Consider the following 23,063-nt stretch of genomic DNA (forward strand, 5'->3'; position numbering starts at 1 on the left):
CGTTTGTGAACAAAATATCTCAAAAAGTTGTGGACCGATTCGGACGAAATTTGGCAGAGATGTAGCGTATGTGACAAAGACGAATGGATTACATTTTGGTGAAGATCCGGATCCGGATTCGGCTAGTATAATTTTTTAAGTGATTCTTCACCTTTGGGAGATAGGGCCAAAAACAATACATAGCAGGATATCTCAAAAGGTTGTGGATAGATTTGGACGAAACTTGTTGGACAGGTTGTGTGTGTGACAAGGAAGAATCGATTCAATTTTGGTGAAGATCCGGATCCGGATAGTATAATTTTAAGAGTGATTCTTCCCCATTGGGAAATAGGGCCAAAAACAATACATAGCAGGATATCTCAAAAAGTTGTGGATGGATTTGGACGAAACTTGTTGGACAGGTTGTGTGTGTGACGTGGAAGAATCGATTCAATTTTGGTGAAGATCCGGATCCGGCTAGTAGAATTTTAAGAGTGATTCTTCACCATTGGGAAATAGGGCCAAAAACAATACATAGCAGGATATCTCAAAAAGTTGTGGATGGATTTGGACGAAACTTGTTGGACAGGTTGTGCGTGTGACAAGGAAGAATCGATTCAATTTTGGTGAAGATCCGGATCGTATAATTTTAAGAGCGATTCTTCACCATTGGGAAATAGGGCCAAAAACAATACATAGCAGGATATCTCAAAAAGTTGTGGATGGATTTGGACGAAACTTGTTTGACAGGTTGTGTGTGTGACAAGGAAGAATCGATTCAATTTTGGTGAAGATCCGGATCCGGCTAGTAGAATTTTAAGAGTGATTCTTCACCATTGGGAAATAGGGCCAAAAACAATACATAGCAGGATATCTCAAAAAGTTGTGGATGGATTTGGACGAAACTTGTTGGACAGGTTGTGCGTGTGACAAGGAAGAATCGATTCAATTTTGGTGAAGATCCGGATCGTATAATTTTAAGAGTGATTCTTCACCATTGGGAAATAGGGCCAAAAACAATACATAGCAGGATATCTCAAAAAGTAATGGATGGATTTGGACGAAACTTGTTTGACAGGTTGTGTGTGTGACGTGGAAGAATCGATTCAAGTTTGGTGAAGATCCGGATCCAGCGAGTAGAATTTTAAAAGTGATTCTTCCCCATTGAGTGACCAACCAGGCGGAGGGATGTTCGCTACTGAGTGCCGTTCTCGTTTCCACATTTTTTTATTAATGAAAAAAAGCAATTCCACCTTTTATTCATTTATTTATTAGGAAAAAAATAATTATCTGTCATGTCTTTTTGGTGTCTTTCCCATGATGGTCCTGATTCAACGAGTCTGTTTATCTCTTGTCTGCTGGAACTTTCAACTCCTCAAACTTTTTCTTTTTTCACTTCCTACATTGGAGTAGCAAGACTCACAAGGACTTATATTTCATCGATCTCCATCTTCGTGCTTTCTATGTCCAGTAAATCACAAACTTTCCAACCTGAAAGACAAAAGAACATTTGTTCGACAACCGTTTAAGAGCAAGAAAATACAGATGAGAGAGAGAGAGATAAACAGATAAGAGCCGATGAAGTCGAGCAGGATGAAGGTATCAAGCGCATAGCATGAATGAGAAGGTGGTTCCATTCACAAAAATGTCCAGCTGCCCATGGCGGGGCCCGTTTGTGAGTGTTTGAAGCAGCGAGATGTTCGGATGTGGGATCACGTGGTGCCGGCTGGAGGGACAAAGCTTCACGGTCGGAAGAACAAAGCTTGTGCTGCCCTTGGCTCCGGCCCAGCTTGGCTTTCTGCCGGAACAGAAAGCATCTCGTGCACGGAACTGTTATATTTAAGCTGAAGCTTTCTTCCTCTGCGCTCAGGCCCAGGGTAAGCTCGCTATCCGCTTTTTGTAGGGTACAATCGGGCGGGAAACATACATTGGCCGAGTTTGTGCCAGAAGAGGTAAAACTGTCGAATCACGTGCTTTTATCCTATATCCGACCTTTTATAGCTGAGAATTGATGACTTAGGACTGGGAAAGGCTTCAAAGTGGTCCATTTATTGGAAACACACAGATGATCTTTGTGACTCCCTCCCTCCTCATTCCTCCCGTCCCATCTTCACGATACCCGAAGGAGGCTGCTCAGCTGATCATCAGGCGTCGGAAGACGGGAGGGTGGATCCTCCGAAGTCAATGGAGATGCTGGAGGATCAAAAGGAAGTGACGCGGTGACAGTATTCACGACGATGACCCGCGACCCTATTTGTGAGTGAAACCACGTGACTCGCACCAGCTGATCGTGCTCGCCTCATAACCGTGACCGAGTGATATGAAATCGATTACGTTCAGCAAATTGTTGATAGAAGGGGGTTCTTCTTCAATGGGGTCTACTGTACATGGGCGTGCGATGTGCAGGGGAGCAAATAAAACCTGCTTCCTGCGGTCAACCCTTCAGTGAAAGTGTAGACGCTCACAGAAAGCTTTGGCTCACAATATGAATAGCGAGTTGAAGAAGAAGAAGCCTACCTCTTTTCGCAGGCGATTTATGGTGAAGTAAAAACAGGCACAATGCCTCTTCAGGTAATCCTCACTCTGCTTCTAGCTAGGTGGCTAACACAGAAAACCGTCCACATTGCGATGCAAGCATGAAATTTGGCAGTTATGCTCTTATATAGATACTCTAAATCCAGTCGATTCACCAACTCGAAATTCAACATGGCGGCCATGTTTCTTCAAAATGGCCGCCGAAATTGATAAAATCTGCCATGAAAGTTTTTCATATTGAAATTGAGATGTACTAGTATCAACACAATTTATCTTAAATTTTAACTACCTCTTATAGCCGGCGAAGCCGGTGTTGTCAATAAACGAGTACGTATTATGTTGAAAACCTGATTATGCCTTGGCTCGAGAATTCTGAAGCGCAGTGGAGGCCGCCATCTTGCGGATGCGGAAGTATGCATAACAAATTTAAAACGTTCATTAGGAGTTTCTTTCACCCGTCATCGTTTGATTCACAATCTTATGCACCTCCAATGTATTGTTGCGAATATGGAATTTGGCCTCCATATCCGCTTGTAAATATTCCCCTATTTTCTCCGATACTCCCCAACTCTCCCTTACCCCATTCCCTAGTCCCATTGTCTGTAAACAACACCCATTAGAGCCGATCTTCCCCTTCATCCCCCCATTAAATGTCGTGCCCAGGTCCCCCGCACCACACGTAGACAATTATAGGACATCTTGCTAGTTATTCTTAATCTATGTCAGTTAAGGACTTGTTTCCATTAATTATGACTCTTCGTTGCACCAGAATGTGATTATATAGCACCTGTTAGGAAGTTTAGGACCTCCCCATACCTCTCCGCATCTCTTCCCCATGAAGAAGCGCCAACTACAACAACAACAACAAAAGAGGGGGGCGGCGCGGTGACGGCATGGGGAGTGGGCGTCCTCCTTCCGGCTCGGTTAGCCGCCATTGACCACGCGCTCCACGGGGTTACCACGAAGGGGCTCCCTGTCGGCCCCTCGTCAAGGGCGGAGCCGGTAACCCCCGCACCCAATGAGAAGCCATGGGCCGATGCCATCTGGGGCGGCGCTAACGAGCCGAGGGCGTGTCACTCCCCGCCGGATATACGCGGCCCCGCGCCGGACGTGACGTGAGATGCGCCCCGAGCTTGGAAGGACAAGACGCCACCCTCCCGAGCGCTGAGCGACCTCCCCGGCATCTCCACCAAAGTCGCGACCCACGAGCGCTGAGCGACCTCCCCGCATCTGCTGGACACCACCGTACGTGATTCTGTCCCTGAGCCAGGTGCACCTGAGCCATCGACTGCCGCTTTCCTTGCCATCAAATCCCGTGTGAGTCAGCGTTGTCCCGTTTATCTGTGGTCTGTCTAGGGTTAATATAAGAGTGTGTCTAAGTGCCTGTCTTCCTATGCTGTCCCTCTTGTAGTTGTAATCTAACCTTTTTCCGTACGAATATACTTGAGAACTGAACCCCTGGTGTCGTATTGTGTCATTATAATCCAGCCGGGTGTCTTCTTTTTCTTATTGAGCCAGCATAGCGCGATTAGTCAACCCCGGGTGCAATCGGGGTAACTTGTACGGATACGGCGGCCATCCCGCTCGGCCCACCATACCATCAAAGTCGTATCTGTAACAATTGGTGTCGGGAGTGAGATTCGAGGCCCGACCAAATTTGGGAAAAAAAAAAAAACGAATAGAGGAAAAAAAAAATTTGGTCAAAATTTGGAGCGGCCGAAATTTGTATTTGTTTTACGAAACTCGAATTTTGCAAGTCGCGCTATGGCGGATCAAGACAGCTGGGGTCCGGTAAAGGAGAGTGAGGTAGGGTCGATCCAGGACCAAAATGAGGGACAGGAGGAGAGCGAAGCAGTGAGGGCGGCAGGTTCGCAAAATAGCGCCGTCACGCACGAAGAAGCGGGCGCGCAAAATGGCGCCTCGCTGATCACCGCGCCAGCGACCGTGGCAGCGCCCCCGGTGGATTTGAACTTGTTTTTTATACAAATAAAGGCGCTCATGGTCCAGACAAGTGAAGACCTGAGGAATGACTTGGGAAACCAAATGGGGGTAATGGGAAACCAAATGGGGGTAATGAGGGACGAAGCGAGGGCTCGGAGTGAGCAATTGGGGGTAATGAGGGACGAAGCGAGGGGTACCAGTGAGGGGTTAGACAATAATTTTGAGGAGTTAGACAAGAAATTTGGGAAGATAGACAATAATTTTGAGGGGTTAGACAACGGGATAAAAGAAGTGAAAAATGGGTTAATGGGGGTAGAAAATAGAATGGCTGCCCAGGAGAATCAGATAGAGGGAGTGAAAAATGGGTTAGAGGGGTTAGAAAACAGTATGGAAGGCAAATTGAGGGACATGAGGGACCAAGCGGAAAGGGAAGTTAAACAAATGGAGCAGCAGATAGAGGGGGTCAGAATGGGGGTAGAAACCAAACTGGATGCTCACAGGGAGGAAATAGAGCAGATGAGGGTGGCATCTGGGCAGGAGATGCAAGTGATGGGAGAGCAGATCAGAAGAGGAGTGAGTGAGGAGGTCGGAGGAGTGCGCGAGGAGGTGAGGCACTGTAAGGAGCGCATGGAGAAAGAGGTGAGAAAGGGGACTGTAAAATTGCAAGGTGGTATAGAGGAGTTGACGCTGGGAGTAGAACAACTGACAGTGGGACAAAAGGAGCTGGGGGACCAGGTAAAGAAGAACACAGCGGTAATAGAGGGTTTAAAATCGACACAGAAGGAGATGAAAAAGGACGTAGGGGTAATTAAAAAAGAGTGCCAGACGGTACATGAGGACCTGACGAGGAAAATGGACAAGGTGGTAGAGGTAATGGAGGTTAAAGAGCGGGAGGTGCGGGAGCACATAGAAAAAATAAAGTGGAGTTAGAGGAAGAACTTAAAGGGGCGCACGAAGAGATGAAGGAGATGAAGCAAAAATTAGAGGAAGTGGAAGAAGGGGTGAGCGAAATTAAGAAGCGACGGAGAGAGGATAAGAAAGAGATAAAGGAGGAAGTAAAAGAATTGGTCCAAAGTCTGTGTTCGGATCGTGATGATGTGCTCATTAACCGGATGAGGGATTCGCAGGTGATGGAGGAGAAGCGAAGAGAAAGAGGACCCGGTGTAAGTGGTGACCAATATGGTCGTGCGTATGATGCGCCAGGTGATTTAATAAGCTTGGGGGTCGAGATAGACCCGGATGTTCGTGAGAGGCCAAGAGTGAGGTGTATGGCTGGTCCGGAGGGTATGGAACGAGAGGTGCGAGGTGTGGGTGAGCAAGGTTGTGGTGGTATGGAATGGGTAGCGGGTTGCGGAGGTGTGACCCATGCATCGACACCAACAGGGGTAGTTGTTGGAGGGACCGGGGAGGCACGAGAGCCCCTTGGGGGTAGTGTACTGTGGGGGCCCGGCCGGTTCGGCCCCGCGCTGACCCCGCAAGGGGCGACGCACGGGGTCCGGCCGGCGGGCAACGACTCGCATACGAGGTGGTCCCACAAGGTCCCACTCGCGCCGTATGACGGCAAGAGTGATCTACGCGCGTACCTGGCGCAGTTCGACTGTGTGTGTAAGGGTAACGGTTGGGGTGAGGACGAAGGTGGAGTACACCTGGTGGCCGCATTGCGCGGCGCAGCGGCGGAGGTGCTGACGGCATTACCAGCGGGTGCTCTCACCCTGCCAGCCCTCCGCGACGCCCTAATTAATCGATTTGGAATAGAACAGCAGAGCGAGCTTGTTAAAGCTCAGCTCGCGCTGCGAAAGCGCAAGCCCCAGGAAGCCATCGGGGAACTTGCCCACGACATTCGCCGCGCAGTGGGGATCGCACATGCTAGCATGGCAGCGGATTCCCGGGAAAGCCTGGCGCTGGACCATTTTATCCAGGCCCTCCCGGATATTGAGCTCCGGCAACAGCTCGCCATGTGGCGCCCGCAGACTCTGAGCCAGGCGGCTGACGCTGCGGCCCGTTGGGAAGCAGCGAGGCCCCTGGCCCGGGGGGGCGAGCGTCTCGCAATGGCGGTCCGCCAGATGGGACCCCCGATGGAGGGCGGACCCCTTAGGGGGCCCGCCCCCGACGTGGGTCCTGACCTGGCGGGCATGGTCCGGAGGCTGGTGGACCAGCGCCTGGCAGGACCTGGACCATGGCAGGCGGCCCCGGAGGTGGCCCGCGGTGGACCACGAGCGGGTAATCCAATTCGGACCTACAGGGGGGGGAATTTGGAATTCCGGAGGCAAGCACCTTATCAGGTGAGGTGCTATACCTGCAACCGCCTGGGTCACCTGGCGCGGCACTGTCGAAACGCGCGCCGGGATGATCCCCGGCAGTTGAGGTCCTCAACTCCGCCCAGGGGGGAGCGGGTTAGCCGACCCCAGACACCCCCCCGCCAGACCCCGGGAAACTAGAAGGTGTCGGGCACGTAGGGCGGTGTTCGGCAGCAGAGGATGGAGGAGAGCCCTCATTGACGCGACAGGTCATTTATTGTGGCCAAATTGGAACCGGTAGCCTGACAATTAGATGCAAAATTGCCGGCGTGGGGGTAGACGCCGTCGTGGACACAGGAGCTAGCGCCACGATCATCAGCCCTGTGGTCCTTGATTCGAGCGCAGGTGGCTGGGATAAGATCCAGCGCCTGCAAAATTATAGTTTGCAGCTTGCTACCGGGGTAACGGCCCCGATCATAGGGCGTGGTTCTGTGACCCTCAAGTTAGGGTCGGTAAGGAGGGAGATAGATGTTTGGGTGGCGGAGGTGTGCGACCCATGTTTAATAGGGTTGGACCTGTTGACTGCCAGCGGTTGTAAAATCGACTTGTGCCGGGGGATCCTGCAGGTGGGAGTAGAAGAGCTGCCGTTAGGGGGAGTGAGCACGGCCGAGAGAGCGGAGCTGGAGGCTTCCGAGGCCGTGACCATCCCCCCCAGGGCCGAGGCGATAGTGCCGGCCCGGTGGGCAGCTCGCCCAACATGGCAGGAGTCCTGCGGCCTGGTCGAACCGGTGGCAGCGCAGTCCATACCGGGTTTAATCGTGGGCCGCACCCTTGTAAAAACGGACGGACCGGTAGTGGCCGTCCGAGTAGTAAATGTGAGTACAGAACCACGCACTATAGTAAGGGGCACGAGGGTAGCTGGCTGCACCCCAGTGGAGGAAGTCGCGACAGTGAGGGGCGAGAACGTCCAGCCGAGCCGACCCCGGGGGGAGCCTTCAATAACAAGTAGGAATTGGCCCGATCCCATTTGCGAGATGGTAAATCGTAGTAGCGTAGAGTTGGGAGGTACCCAGAGGGAGGCCTTACACAAACTGGTTGGGTCCCATTTGGACCTCTTCTCCCTGTCCACCGAGGATATTGGACGTACGGGCCTGGTGAAACATCAGATCCACACCGGTGAGGCCCGGCCTATTCGTCAGGCCGCCCGACGGCTCCCTTGGAGCAAGAGGGCGGAAGCTGACGAGCAGGTTGCAAAAATGCTCGACGCAGGTGTGATCGAGCCCTCGGGAAGTCCTTGGATGTCACCTGTTGTGCTGGTCAAAAAGAAGGATGGGACCACGCGGTTCTGCGTGGACTATCGCCAGCTAAACAACGTGACACTCAAGGACTCATATCCCCTGCCAAGGATTGATGACACCCTCGATGCCGTTGCGGGCTCCAATTGGTTCACAACTTTGGACCTCAAGAGTGGGTATTGGCAGGTGGAGATGGATAGGGCAGGGAAGGAGAAAACGGCATTTTCCACAGGTAAGGGACTGTATCAGTTTACTGTGATGCCGTTTGGTTTGTGTAACGCCCCCGCCACCTTTGAGAGATTGATGGAGCATGTACTAGGCGGCATGCCATGGCAGTCATGCCTGGTGTACCTGGATGACGTCCTGGTACATGCCCAAACGTTCCCCCAGGCACTAGCTAATTTGGACCAGGTGTTCGGGTGCCTCAGACAGGCAGGGTTGAAGCTGAACCCGAGTAAGTGCACTTTGTTTGCAAGAGAGGTGGCCTATCTAGGTCACGTGATTGGCCGCGAGGGGGTAAAAACAGACCCAGACAAAATTAAAGCGGTAGAGGAGTGGCCCGCACCACGTACCATCAAAGAGGTGCGGGGATTTTTGGGACTCTGCTCCTACTACCGGCGCTTTGTGGCGAAATTTGCGGAGTTGGCCCGTCCCCTCCACCGGCTTACGGAGAAGGGGACGCGATTTAATTGGACACGGGAGTGCCACGAGGCCTTCCAAAAATTGAAGGGGTGTCTAACATCCGCACCCCTTCTAGCTTACCCCACTAGTGACGGGACATTTACCCTGGACACGGATGCGAGCCAGGAAGGATTGGGCGCAGTTTTGTCTCAGACACAGGAGGGCGTGGAGAGAGTGATTGGTTATTATAGTCGGGCCTTAAGTAGGCCCGAGAGAAATTATTGCGTCACTCGCAAAGAGTTATTGGCTATGCTGGCTGCCATGAACCATTTCCACCCGTACTTGTACGGGCGGAAATTTTTGGTTAGAACTGACCATTCCTCCTTGCAATGGCTCCTTCGGTTCAAGGAACCGGAGGGCCAAATTGCAAGGTGGTTGGAAAAGTTGCAGCAGTACGATTTTGATGTGGCCCATAGGGCCGGGAAGGCCCATGGTAATGCGGACGCACTCTCTCGGCGTCCTTGTCTGGGGGAAAACTGTAAATTTTGTGCGAGACACGAGGAGAGGGAGCAATTGGGCGATTCCGCCCCGATTCTCGTCGTCCGGGCAACCCGGGTGAGAGGGCCAATTTTGCCACTAACCGCGGACGAGGAATTTGGAGAGTTGGCTTGGAGCACGGCCCAGCAGGAGGATCCTGTTCTGGGGCCGGTGTTCCAATGGGTCAAATTGGGGCAAAGACCAAAGGGGGAAGAGGTCACCCCCCTCGGGGCGCAGACAAAGGCATATTGGGCTCAGTGGCAGACCCTGGAATTGAAAGGCAACATCTTGTATCGCAAGTGGGTGGAGGTTCCCTCTGATCGAACTTCCTGGCTGGTGATAGTCCCTGACAAATTCAAGAACGTCATATTGCAACAGGTGCATGGTACCCGCTCCGGCGGCCATTTGGGCAGGACAAAGACAATATCTCGGGTCCGCCGGAGGTTCTATTGGGTGAATATGGGGCGCGACATACAGGACTGGTGTCGGAGATGCGACGCCTGTTCTGCCAAAAAGGGACCAGCACGGAGGATGAGGGCCCCCCTTCAATTACATCAGGTGGGGGCCCCCCTTGAGCGGGTGGCTATGGATATTCTAGGACCGCTGCCCCGCACCCGCCAAGGTAATAAGTATATCCTCGTTGTGATGGACTACTTCACCAAGTGGCCGGAGGCCTACGCCCTCCCCAACCAAGAAGCAGGGGTGGTAGCGCAGGCCTTCGTGGAAGGATTTGTGTGCCGGCATGGGATTCCACAGGAGTTGCACACCGACCAGGGACGAAATTTTGAGAGCAAATTACTAAAAGATGTGTGCAGTCTCCTGTCAATTCGAAAAACCAGGACAACGCCTTTAAGACCTCAATCTGACGGGATGGTGGAAAGATTCAACCGAACTTTAATCCAACAACTGGCACTGTTCACCACCACCCGTCAGGATGACTGGGACGAACATCTCCCTTACTTGCTCATGGCCTACCGAACCAGCCAGCACGGGGCCACCGCATGCAGTCCAGCGTTGCTTATGTATGGGCGGGAGTTACGGGCTCCCGCCGACTTGCTATGCGGTCCCGTGCCAGACACAGTGGTTAACCCGCCGAGGGAGGGGTACGCACGTCACCTAGAGGAAGGCATGGAGCTAGTCCATGCCTTCGCCCGCCGCCAACTCCATCTGGCGGGGGAAAAGATGAAGCGCAGGTACGACGACCGGAGCCAGGGGAGTCAATACGCTCCGGGGATGAAGATTTGGTTCTTTAATCCCCGGAGGCGGAAGGGAAGGTGCCCAAAACTCACCTCCCCCTGGCAAGGCCCAGGAGTCGTCCTGTCGCAAATCTGTGACGTGGTCTTTAAGATCAAAATGGGGCCACGAGCCCTCCCTCGGATCGTCCACGCCGACCGGATAAGACCTTACACCGGCGAGCAGGCGCCCCCGTGGATCGCCTCGGCTTTAGATGCCGAGGCGGGACCCAGTACCTCTGAATAAGGGGGGCTTATTAGTGCCAGAGGACTGGGGGATTGAGGAGCGATAGGCCCGGTGGGAGAGGGTGGCATCCCTGCCACCTTTCCCATGTGAGGGGGGCAAAGGAGCACTAGATTATGGGGTGTATGGCAGTGAAAACTAGCCCGGGTGGGTTAGGATATTGTGTGTAGGGATCTAGAAGATGACATTAGGTGACGTTAAGTTTAGTTAGTGACTGATACCTGTAGTAGGGACGCAGGTAGATTAGTGGGGATGATAACGGAGGGAGCGCAATAGTTTAAAGGGACGACTGGGAAGCGCAAGTTTCAGAAGGGAGTAGTTAGCTGAGATGATGCCGTGTGTGTGAGAATTGAACAGGTGTGATTGCACAGGTGTGCAACTGGACAGGTGTGTGGAGCAGTGTATGAGTAGTGAGTGTGTGGATCAGCGCGAATGCGCTTGGGGAGAGAAGGGTGCAGGTGGCACCAGGTGGGAGAGCACAGGTGTGCAAGTACAGGTGTGTGGAGAGAGTTGGAGTAAGTGGTACGGAGTGGTGTGCATGGTGCGAAGGTGTGGATGGGGGAAGAGTGGACCCCCTTTCACGAGTACCCGGGGCGGGTAGTGTAAGTGTTAGGTAGAGGGTACAGGTAAATTGTGGTTGGATATTGGCACTTGTGGTGCGGTTGCAGAATGGTGTTGTGAATGGGTGCATTAGTGTTGTGGAAATGGCTGGGCGTGTAGCCTGTTAGTGCGTGTAGTTGGTTGGGCACTCCACCACTGTGAGGATGTCGGCCAGGTGAGGCCGCAGGTGGGCTCTGGGAGCCGGTAGAGTTGTGGATGGGGCCCGAGGATCCGGAGGATGGACCCGGGTAGCCCAGTGCCAGAGAGGGCACCGAGTGGGGAGAGTGCCAGAGGGCCTTCCCCTGGTAGTTAGGTTAGGGTAAGGAGCAGGTAAGCTCGGAGGCAACTGCAGTGGTGGAGGTGTGCAGGTGGGTAGACCCACTGGGAGAGGTACACGTCGCAGCCCAGAAATTGTACGAGGGCACCGGGAGATGAATCGGGGGAGTGAGACCCCAAATTGAAAAGCACCACAGTTTGGCCAATGGGAATTGGTTTTTAGAACCCATAGTGTAAGAGGGCCAATGGTTTGGCCGGAGAAAGACCCCGGGTAGTGTAAAGTTGTTAAAGTCATTTAGGAAATAGTTAGGATTGAAGAACCTGTCGCACCATACGCAGCCACTTACCTGTGGTGATGATGATGACTCCACACCTGTGTTTTCTTTGTTTGTGTTGCAGAAATGAGAATTGCTGTTGGATTTGTGAGACGCATCACGACGTGGATGAGACATTGGGGTGATTCCATCTCTCCCTCCCTAGGAGGGACTGATGATGAATTGGTGATGGCAAATTTTGATGTTGAGTTGAAAATGGCAAATTTTGATGAGAGTTGAAAATGGCAAATTTGATTGGTTAGGAGGGAGAGAAGACGAATTTGGTATATGGGAGGAACGGGGAAGACAGTAGGGATGTTTGTGGATTTGTAAAGTAGATGTTTATGGGTAGTGTTGTGTTTTGTTGATACAGTAAGGGGTAAGGGAGGGGCCATGTAGGTTACCTGGTGGGGGGGGCGTACGGTAGGAACGTACCTGTCTCACCTGGTTCCCATGTGCCCCCAGTGTGCATCACCTTGCATTGCGTGCACTTTTGCGCCCTTACCACCTTGCTCACTTGTCTTGTTTTTGTCTCCCACCTCCGAGGATCTGGCTTTGGGGTAGAGAGAGAGGAGAGAGAGGTGCTGGCGACGCAGTTGTGGGCCTGCACTTTCGCTGCTTGCTGCCGGGATCGATACACCATATGGACCGCAATGTTTGTGGCCACCCACGATGGACCGCAGTTCGTTTGCGGCCAAGCACCACCCGGGGATGGACCTATGGGTCAACGTGGCACCTATGCCATACAGGTGAACCACTTTTAAGTAACACCAAGTGCACCACAAGAAGAGCAAGAGACACCTGCAGGGTTAGGGGTTGTCGAGTTTATTTTTATTCCAATGAACAATGGTGACTGCACCGATTGGTGGTGGGGTGGTGCTTTTGATGCGCGGGAAGGGTGCTCTGCACGTTATTAAAGGCCGTCGGCCACAGAGCACTCGTGGGTTGGTGTATCGATGTTGGCAAGCGCGCTCTCTCTATGCATAACATCTGCATGTGTTCCTCCAAAAACAGGTCCTGGATCGTAGTGTAAATAGCAGCGTAGTCTTGTAAATAATGCTCCCTACCGGCTGTATGTTTAGTTTGAGAATTCTTTCCGGATTCGGTTATCCTGTGGGTGTGTTTCTGTGAGGAGAAGGGTGCAACGTCGCAGGGGGACATATTTACTCATTTGTGAATATCTGTAAAACTGTCGCACTCAGGGTAGAGTTAATAGTAGAGGGAACTACATTGCGTGCCACACTAAAGTAGGTAAAAATTTATCGGGTCGGGACGCCCCGAGGGTAGAGAAGGGTGCAATGTTGCGAATATGGAATTTGGCCTCCATATCCGCTTGTAAATATTCCCCTATTTTCTCCGATACTCCCCAACTCTCCCTTACCCCATTCCCTAGTCCCATTGTCTGTAAACAACACCCATTAGAGCCGATCTTCCCCTTCATCCCCCCATTAAATGTCGTGCCCAGGTCCCCCGCACCACACGTAGACAATTATAGGACATCTTGCTAGTTATTCTTAATCTATGTCAGTTAAGGACTTGTTTCCATTAATTATGACTCTTCGTTGCACCAGAATGTGATTATATAGCACCTGTTAGGAAGTTTAGGACCTCCCCATACCTCTCCGCATCTCTTCCCCATGAAGAAGCGCCAACTACAACAACAACAACAAAAGAGGGGGGCGGCGCGGTGACGGCATGGGGAGTGGGCGTCCTCCTTCCGGCTCGGTTAGCCGCCATTGACCACGCGCTCCACGGGGTTACCACGAAGGGGCTCCCTGTCGGCCCCTCGTCAAGGGCGGAGCCGGTAACCCCCGCACCCAATGAGAAGCCATGGGCCGATGCCATCTGGGGCGGCGCTAACGAGCCGAGGGCGTGTCACTCCCCGCCGGATATACGCGGCCCCGCGCCGGACGTGACGTGAGATGCGCCCCGAGCTTGGAAGGACAAGACGCCACCCTCCCGAGCGCTGAGCGACCTCCCCGGCATCTCCACCAAAGTCGCGACCCACGAGCGCTGAGCGACCTCCCCGCATCTGCTGGACACCACCGTACGTGATTCTGTCCCTGAGCCAGGTGCACCTGAGCCATCGACTGCCGCTTTCCTTGCCATCAAATCCCGTGTGAGTCAGCGTTGTCCCGTTTATCTGTGGTCTGTCTAGGGTTAATATAAGAGTGTGTCTAAGTGCCTGTCTTCCTATGCTGTCCCTCTTGTAGTTGTAATCTAACCTTTTTCCGTACGAATATACTTGAGAACTGAACCCCTGGTGTCGTATTGTGTCATTATAATCCAGCCGGGTGTCTTCTTTTTCTTATTGAGCCAGCATAGCGCGATTAGTCAACCCCGGGTGCAATCGGGGTAACTTGTACGGATACGGCGGCCATCCCGCTCGGCCCACCATACCATCAAAGTCGTATCTGTAACAGTATTAATAAAATAATTTAAGACCAACATCGGCCCGCACGGGCCTGGTTATCTTCAACGAAACGCGTCACCAAACACTGGACCCAATGAGAGTCGAGCATTTGCAAAAATATTTCTAAAATGAAATCACTCAATGGTGGCCGCCATCGACCGGATGCGGAAGTTTGCATAAAACAATTGCGAAAAAGTTCAATAGGAGTTTGTTTCACCCGTCGTTCTTTGATTCACAATCTAATGAAACCTGTAATTAGTATTTAAAATACGTTAAGACCAACCTCGTTATCTTCAACGAAAATCGTCATCGAACACCAGAACCAATGAGATTCGAGCATTTGAAAAAATATTATTACGTGTTTCGGAGGGTGAAAACAGCGTCAAATATTCTAACATTGACGAAGAATTATTTTTTAGAAATCTCGCGGCCGTACGGGATAGTTTTTCACGGCCAGAAATATGGTATAAGCGATTTACATATTTAGTTTAGAAATACGGATAGTTTTTCACGGCCGGAAATATCCGAAGTTGAGACGGAATTCACCGAATTAATCACTGCAAGCTAACGTCTTCTGGTGGAGGAAGCTGCCGTGCCCGGAGAGAACCAGTCCTGCCAGCAACTGAAGTTAGAAGACTACACACATACTGGGAAAACGTATGTTAAGCCCAGTAAAAATTTCTTAAAATAGGCCTTAAGCTAGCACATCGTATCGTTACTTCCTTAAGCTTCTTGTGACATTTATTGTATGCAGGTATTGGGGAGGACTGTCTGCTCTTCTCTTTTACCAAGTCTTACCAGGTGCGGTACCTACTACACCTACCTACTACCAACTACCTACCTACCGACTACCAACTACCTAACCTACTGATGCCATGGTGATGGGTAAAATAGTGGCAAGAGGTATGCAGGTATTGGGGAGGACTGTCTGCTCTTCTCTTTTACCAAGTCTTACCAGGTGCGGTACCTACTACACCTACCTACTACCAACTACCTACCTACCTACTACCAACTACCTAACCTACTGATGCCATGGTGATGGGTAAAATAGTGGCAAGAGGTATGCAGGTATTGGGGAGGACTGTCTGCTCTTCTCTTTTACCAAGTCTTACCAGGTACGGTACCTACTACACCTACCTACTACCAACTACCTAACCTACTGATACCATAGTGATGGGTAAAATAGTGGCAAGAGGCAAGAGGCAAGAGGGATCCAGGCTTCGCCGGCTCATTGCGGCTTTGCAGTCGGTACTAGTAGCCGGCAAAGCCGGTGTTGTCAATGAACGCGTATTATGTTGAAAAGCCAGATTTTTCTGGATCCTTTGAGAATTTCGAAGCTTTGACGCACCAAATCGCTCCATGGAGGCCGCCATCTTGCGGATGCGGAAGTATGCATAAACAATTGCGAAAAAGTTCATATAGTGGGGCGGCTTAGCCCAAATATTCAAAAGAATTGTGCATTTTGTGATACAAGCACCAAATTTGGCACAAATGTACATTAATATGTTGCGAACATTTTCAGATATTGGGCCACTTGAAATTCCGTAATTTTTTTTTTCAATTTTTTTCAAATTTCGTAATTTCAAATTTTTCGGGTGACACCGTCACAATTTCGGTCTTCGAGGCCGGCCGATAGGCAAAGTGTGACCGGAAGGGACGAGGTTCTCCTGACCACGTGGCCCTCGATCTGGGAAGCGAGAGGCGTTCCATTAGTGGACGCGCCCCTCACGCCCGACTTTTGGGCGGCCCCGGCAGGCCGTTTGTTTTGACGTTCCGTGACAGGCCCCGCACCCCCACCTCCGGGCCGACCGGAAGCTTGTGCTGAGTACATCATACCTGAACAACTCAGTGAGGCAGAACACAGCAGTGCACACCAGGGTGACCCCTTCAGTGCATAAACCAATTAACCTGTCCACTGCAGGGCATATAGAAATGAAGTTATTTTCTGCATATAATAATAATATAAGTTCAGTTCTATATAACAATTTCTGTTATCACCACTACCACTACAACTACCACTACTACAAGCTTTGTCTGGAATTTTGTGGACTAACAGACAAACAGACATACAGACAAGCTGGGATCAAAACATTACCTCCTTCCACCATTGAGTGTAGAGGTAAACATCATGGAAATTATATCATGCCCTAGATTTAATTCATGCTTACCCGTGTATTTGCTTCACTGGTTCACAAGGTCTTTTGCATACATGTAATTCAGACTCTCGTCTTCATTGCTGACCACACAATGTTCGCAACATATTAATGTACATTTGTGCCAAATTTGGTGCTTGTATCACAAAATGCACAACTCTTTTGAATATTTGGGCTAAGCCGCCCCACTATATCGGCCGGCCTCGAAGACCGAAATTGTGACGGTGTCACTCGAAAAATTTGAAATTACGAAATTTGAAAAAAATTGGAAAAAAAAATTACGGAATTTCAAGTGGCCCAATATCTGAAAATGTTCGCAACATATTAATGTACATTTGTGCCAAATTTGGTGCTTGTATCACAAAATGCACAACAGGTTTGCTATGCTGCTACACTAATAGATAATATGTAGTTCTGTGATTTTGTGTTGATACTCATCTATATATATATATAAAACACAGTTTGTGTGTGTGTGTGTGTGTGTGTGTGTGTAATGTTACCGATAGACTCCTAAACGGAGAGGCTTACGTGCTTGATATTTGACATAGACATTGCCATTGAGCGTGGGACGAACATGGCCGAACTCAAAATATTTGACGATCCATATTTTTTATTCATATTTACCTCAGCGCATTTCAGCGAAGTACCCGCTAACCCGCAGCGAAACCCCACCCTCCCCCCTCCCCTCCCCCTTCCCCCCCTCCCCTCCCCCCTCCCCTCCCCCCTCCCCTCCCCCTCCCCCCTTCCCCCCTCCCCCCCCTTCCCTCCCCCTCCGGCCCCTCCCCTCCCCCCTCACCCCCTTCCCTCCCCCTCCGGCCCCTCCCCTCCCCCCTCCCCCCTTCCCCCCTCCCCCTCCCCCCTCTCCCCCCTCCGACCGCCTCCCATCCCTCACCCTCCCCATCCCCCCCTATTCTCCCCTCTCTTCTCCGAAGCTGCCGGCTGAAGAACACCAGCGGTTGCCAAGCACCACGCACCCATTGCTCGTGCACCGCGCCCACCGCGTAGTCCGAGGCATCGGTGGTGAGGGCGATCGGTGCATCGGGCGCCGGGTGCGCGAGCATGGTGGCGTTAGCCAAGGCGAGCTTCACGCCCGCGAACGCCGCGTCCATCTGCTCGGTCCAGGTAACGTCGCCTTTGCCCGGCTTCCCTCGGAGGGCCTCGTGCAGGGGGTGCGGGAGCTGGGCGATGCGGGGCAGGAACCTATGGTAAAAGTTTACCATGCCCAGGAACTCCTGGAGCCCCTTGATCATGCGGGGGCGCGGAAACCCCTTCACCGCCTCCACCTTGGCCGGTAGGGGGACGGCCCCGTGCCTGGTGATGCGGTGCCCCAAAAAAGGCGATGTCGGCGACGCCGAACCGGCACTTGGCGGGGTTCACGATGAGGCCGTGCTGGCCCAGACGTTCGAAGAGCGTGCGGAGATGGTGTAGGTGCTCTTCGCGGGACGCGCTGGCGACGAGGATGTCGTCCAGGTAGACGTACACGAAATCCAAGTCGCGCAAGATGCTGTCCATTAGTCGCTGGAACCCCTGAGCTGCATTCTTCAAACCGAAGGGCATCCGAAGAAATTCGAAAAGTCCGAACGGCGTGATGACCGCCATCTTCGGGATGTCCTCCGGCCTGTCGGGGACCTGATGGTAGCCGCGTATGAGGTCCACCTTCGAAAAGAAGGACAAGCCCGCCAACCGGGTGGAGAAGTCCTGAATGTGGGGGACGGGGTAGCGGTCGGGGGTGGTGGCGTCGTTGAGGCGCCGGTAGTCCCCGCACGGTCGCCATCCCCCGCCGGGCTTTGGCACGATGTGAAGCGGCGACGCCCAAGCACTCTCGGAGCGCCGCTCGATGCCGAGCCGCTCCAGCGTAGCGAACTCCGCTTTAGCTACCGTGAGCTTCGTCGGTTCGAGGCGGCATGCCCGGGCGTAGACCGGTGGCCCGGCGGTGGGGATGTGGTGTTCCACCCCGTGCTTGACGGCCCCTGCCGAGAAGGTGGGCCGCGTGAGGGCCGGGAAACCTGCGAGGAGGCGGGTGAATTCGTTCGCTGCTGGAAGCGTACAGATGAACCTGGCCGGAACCGAACCGCTCAGCAAGCCGCTCGGTGAGCCGCTCGATGAGCCGCTCCGGGAGCTGCTCAACGAGGCGGGCAGCGTGCACGCGAGCGAGCTGAACGTCTCAACCTGGACAAGCCTTCTGTGCTTGACGTCCACCAGTAGACCATTGGCACACAGGAAGTCCGTGCCGAGCAGTGCCATAGGCACGTCGGCAGTGACGAACGACCACCGGAAGACCTGCCCTCCGAACCGCAGAGAAAGGCAGCGTTTTCCATACGTGCGAATGGACGTACCTTTGGCAGCAAGCAGCGCGGGGCCCCGGCCCGCGGACTGCTTGTCGGACATACCGGCGGGAACGACACTCACCTGCGCTCCCGTGTCGCACAGGTAATGGCGCCCGGATAAGGTGTCCGTGATGAACAGTAGGCTGTTTGCACGGCCGGCGCTCAGTGCCACTACCGAGGGCCGGCCGGGCGTTTCCCGACCTGCCGAATGAGCATGGCAGGCGACATTGCCGAGCCTTGTGGCCGAACTGGGCGTGGAAAAAAACACCAGGTTTGCGGCGAAGGTGGCGGAGGCCGCGGTTTTCTCCGCGGCGGCGGCGGTGGGCGGGGCGTGGCAGCGGACACGAAATGCGCATCAGCCTCGAGATCCACGAGGTGTGGTGCATCAGCATCAGGGTCAGCCCCGAGAGCCGCGACGGCCGCACCAAAACTCGCCTGGGTGTCCAAAGCCGCGAAGAACCTGTCGGCCTCGGCAGCGAGAGCTCGGGGTTCTGTCGTCGCAGAACCGGCCAACGCGAGGCGGACTCGTGCCGGCAGCTGGCATTGAAACAACGCCCGGAATAGAGCGTTCGGGGTTTCGTCGCCCAACAATGACAGCATATGGTCCATGCGGACCGACGGTCGCGTGTCACGGAGCTCGGGGAGGTCCAGGAGGCGGTCGGCTCGAGCGTCCACCGTGAGGCCGAACGTGGCGAGGAGGAGACGCTTGATCGCCTCGTACCTGCCGTCGGCCGGTGGGTTTCTCAGGACCGACACGACACGGGCGGCCGTGCCGGGCCTGAGGGAGGCGACCACGTGGCAGTACATGGTCTCGTCCACCGTGATGCCTCGAAGTCGGAACTGGGCTTCCGCCTGCAGGAACCATACTTCAGCTTGCGCCTCCCAGAACTCGGGGAGTTTGATCGTAACCGCGTTGTTTGCCATTGCGATGGCGTATTCGGTCAGTCAGCGACGGCTGATCCAACGTCGGAGGGTCACCAATGAAGCGCGGTGCTACGCGCGCTTACTTGTATAACAAGAAGGAAGCCGACAACGCGGTAAGTTTAAGAGTCTTTATTATAAGAGCTCAACTGTAGCACTGGAGCGTTCCGGGCTGCGTGCCCGGTGTATATCCCGCGGCCACGCCTACCCCTCGGGCGTGGCCGCTGCCCACTTGGTGCGCGGAATGATGCCCTCATGCCGGTGAGCTTTCGTATCCACCACACTCGTATCACAATGTGAACGATTCACCCTAAGCTACCTAGGTATTTGCGGTACTTCGTTTGCACTCACAATTGAGCAAAGTGTGGAATCTGATGTCCTCATTTGTTGTATATCTGGGTTTTATTCGACCTGTTCTGCCAAGGGAAGTGTATATTTATTACGTATGCAAAAAAGCAGAACTTTTGATTATTACCTCCCACCCCCTTTCCACACCCCCATGATGTTATTGATCTCATGAGTTACAACTACTATCTTGTGTTTATCTCTATTAGCTAGAACTACCAACTCCTCATCTCTCTTCTCCCACACTTCCCTCCCCTTCATTGTCTCTTCTATATCCTTCCTTTTCTTCCTTTCTCAAATTTTTATTTTATCATTGTCGCCCTCCCCGTGTGCGTACGCAATGCGTATATGATCCCCATCCTCCAATTTCTATCTTCTGGTCCTATATGCGGGTTTGCTTGATGACAAAGCACCGATGCCTCATTTGAAGCGATAGATGGCGCTCTTCTACCGATCTGTTGTGAGGCCTCATCGAGTACATCGGAGTTGAATGCCTAGAAGGGTAAATGAAGGGGATGAATCTGTGTGGAGTGGTGGATCATGATACTAACCTGGGGAGGGGAAGATTCTTTCACTATCTTTCTGCCCGATTGGATGCCCTTCGGATACAACTAAGGTTGTGGACCCAATGTTCTGAGAGCTTCTGGGATCAAAGTAGCCAAATGTTGACTATGGACGGTGACCAGCTGATCATATTTGCATTGTCATTGAATTAGGCACTCAATAAGCTTAAGGAATTCTTCAGATCTCTTTAAATTTAAAGTTGAAAAAGTGAGGGTGGAAGAATAAAAATTGAGGGCTTCGACCGACGTTCCATAACACGGTCAAGGATGTGGTTGTGGACACCTACTGTAATACTCGTAGTTTGTCTTTTTTGTATTAAAAAGTGTTTTCTTTTTCAAAAAGAGAAAAACCAAGTGTATCTTGCAAGACCATGGATTTTTGCTTTAGGACCAGGAAGCATGTGTTTATTACATGAGCCTACATTTATCCAGCATTCTTCTTCATTTGATACTTGTTTGTTCTGTTCCACTTTTACAAAGAGAACATCCTATGAATGTATTATTTCATTATTAAGAAAGCAATCTTGCTTCTACAAACTATCTATATTGGTATTTGGTGCTGACAATCTGCCAGTGCTCTCAGAGCTGTTTTGTGATATTGTGATGTATATTCACCGACAAAATAATACAGTAACTACGTCTACTCGTGCATGTCTCATATAAACAGGTTTAGTATGCGAGAGGGCATTGTACAATAATTTTGGAGCTGAGATGCTGATCTTAACTTAAGCAATGAGTTGGTTAGATCTCTGTCATGCAACAAGACAGTTGGTGGGAGAATTGGAGGTCACGTATGAACCTGGTCTATTACCGAGACATTTGTCGATCATTATGAAGGCGTGGAGAGAACGATAAGACCGGACAACTTTGAAGAGTTGGTTTTGTACATGTAGCTTGGATGATAGGCGTCTGAAGAGCTTGTGGATGAAGAATTGCAATACGGAGGAGGTCGAAAGGGATGCTGATAGCAGACAGAGGAAGTTGTGTTAAGCAGAGCCAGATTAACTAAAAAGAAAATTCCTCGGTTTTAAGCTTTTGTATCTCGGCACTAACACCCATTATGTGTAGTCTGCGCAAACATAGTGCATCCATCGCAGTTACCAAAGCTCCAGCCCATTGAAGGCAATGTGTTGTCCATAAAACGTATTATTCAGGTGCCCGGTTAATGAGCGCTGTTTGGTAGTGCATGAGGTCTTCAACAATAATACCTTATACGGTACTTATACCTAGAGATTTCAAGATATACTCATGATAAATTTACTCGGACTGCAGGTACACGAGGATACACAAGGGACCTTGGAGCAGGAGGAAGCTATTCGGCACATCATGCCTGGGTTGTACCAACACCAGATACCATCATCCATCCACAGAGAAGCACTACCGACAAGTCCTGCCTATATCCCCATACCCAACTACGTATCTCTAATGAATCCAGGTACCTCTCTAATTCCAATCTAAACCTATGCACCTCCTCCAATGCCACTACCTTTCCGGTTAGACAAATCCATGCATTGATCACTCTGACTGACAGACTCCTGCCTTAAAACTGTCCTCACTCTCATATTCTTTACCATCAAGCTGTGCCCTCCCCCCCCCCCCCCCCTGGTCTTATCACTGCCCACTCTGCTGGGAAAATGTCCAGCTATTCTTGTCGTGTCCTCGTCAAGGAGACGTTTAATACTAAGTCGGCTTCTCCGGGGCCAGCTAAGACCACTTGACCAGCAGCAGGTCCTCCTAAAACGCTTCTGAAATTTTCACGCGCATGAAAAACAAAATTTCTCTACCATGCAAATAATATAATCCACAACCAGCAGCTCAAAAAAGAGGAAGGACAAGAGACAAAAAACGAACCTACTATGCACACTTCCGAGACAGTCACAAATAATCGCTCATGTAATCAATAGCAGCTGTTAGGAACAACGACAGACAAGTCTGAACAGCGCTTATGATCAATTATCTGGATTGAAGTCACGGGGTTAATGAAGCCGGGCGGCGAGAAAGCTGTGCTACGCTAAACATGAAATGAAAGATCGATATGGAAACAAGAACTCGCGACAGAATGCAAACGGGTAACGAGACACTAATATTATCGCAATACCATGATGATTGAGCAAACACTCGGGCTAGCAATTAAGTCGAGTTAGCTTTTTGGGAATTGCTAATGATAATACTGTTTACTCTTCCTGAGCCTGCCTTCAGTCCAGTTCTGGAAGAAGACTCGGATGGAGAGATTTCTGCAATTTCTGCAAACCCATCTCTCTCTGTTCCCACATTACCCAGTCGAACCCAACTGCTCCTGGACTCTGTGTCCTTCTCTCCTGACAAGGTGGAGAAGTTTTTGTCAAACCTCGAATCTGATTCTGCAACTGGACCAGATGGCATCAGCCCACGGGTCCTAAAATCCTGCTCTGCCGCTCTATCTCACCCTCTCTCTGTTCTTTTCACCCTCTCTTTTGCTCAAGGTCATCTGCCAGCATCTTGGAAATCAGCAAACATTACCGCTTTACACAAAAAAGGTGCAAAAACAGAT

At 51.7% G+C, this 23,063-nt stretch overlaps 1 long non-coding RNA gene across 4 annotated transcripts in view; it reads left to right on the forward strand.

The window, feature by feature from the left end:
• The first annotated feature begins 1,789 nt into the window (after positions 1-1,789).
• Positions 1,790-23,063, forward strand: part of LOC144891117 (uncharacterized) — an 81,063-nt gene continuing 59,789 nt past the window's right edge. For all 4 annotated transcript variants that reach the window (XR_013622710.1, XR_013622712.1, XR_013622711.1 and 1 more), the window contains exons 1-3: positions 1,790-1,856; positions 2,105-2,235; positions 21,806-21,968. This is a non-coding gene — a long non-coding RNA (uncharacterized LOC144891117). The remainder of the gene's footprint in view (positions 1,857-2,104; positions 2,236-21,805; positions 21,969-23,063) is intronic.

The sequence above is a fragment of the Myxine glutinosa genome, chromosome 3, assembly GCF_964187855.1.
Source record: "Myxine glutinosa chromosome 3, kmMyxGlut1.1, whole genome shotgun sequence".
Taxonomy (NCBI): domain Eukaryota; kingdom Metazoa; phylum Chordata; class Myxini; order Myxiniformes; family Myxinidae; genus Myxine; species Myxine glutinosa.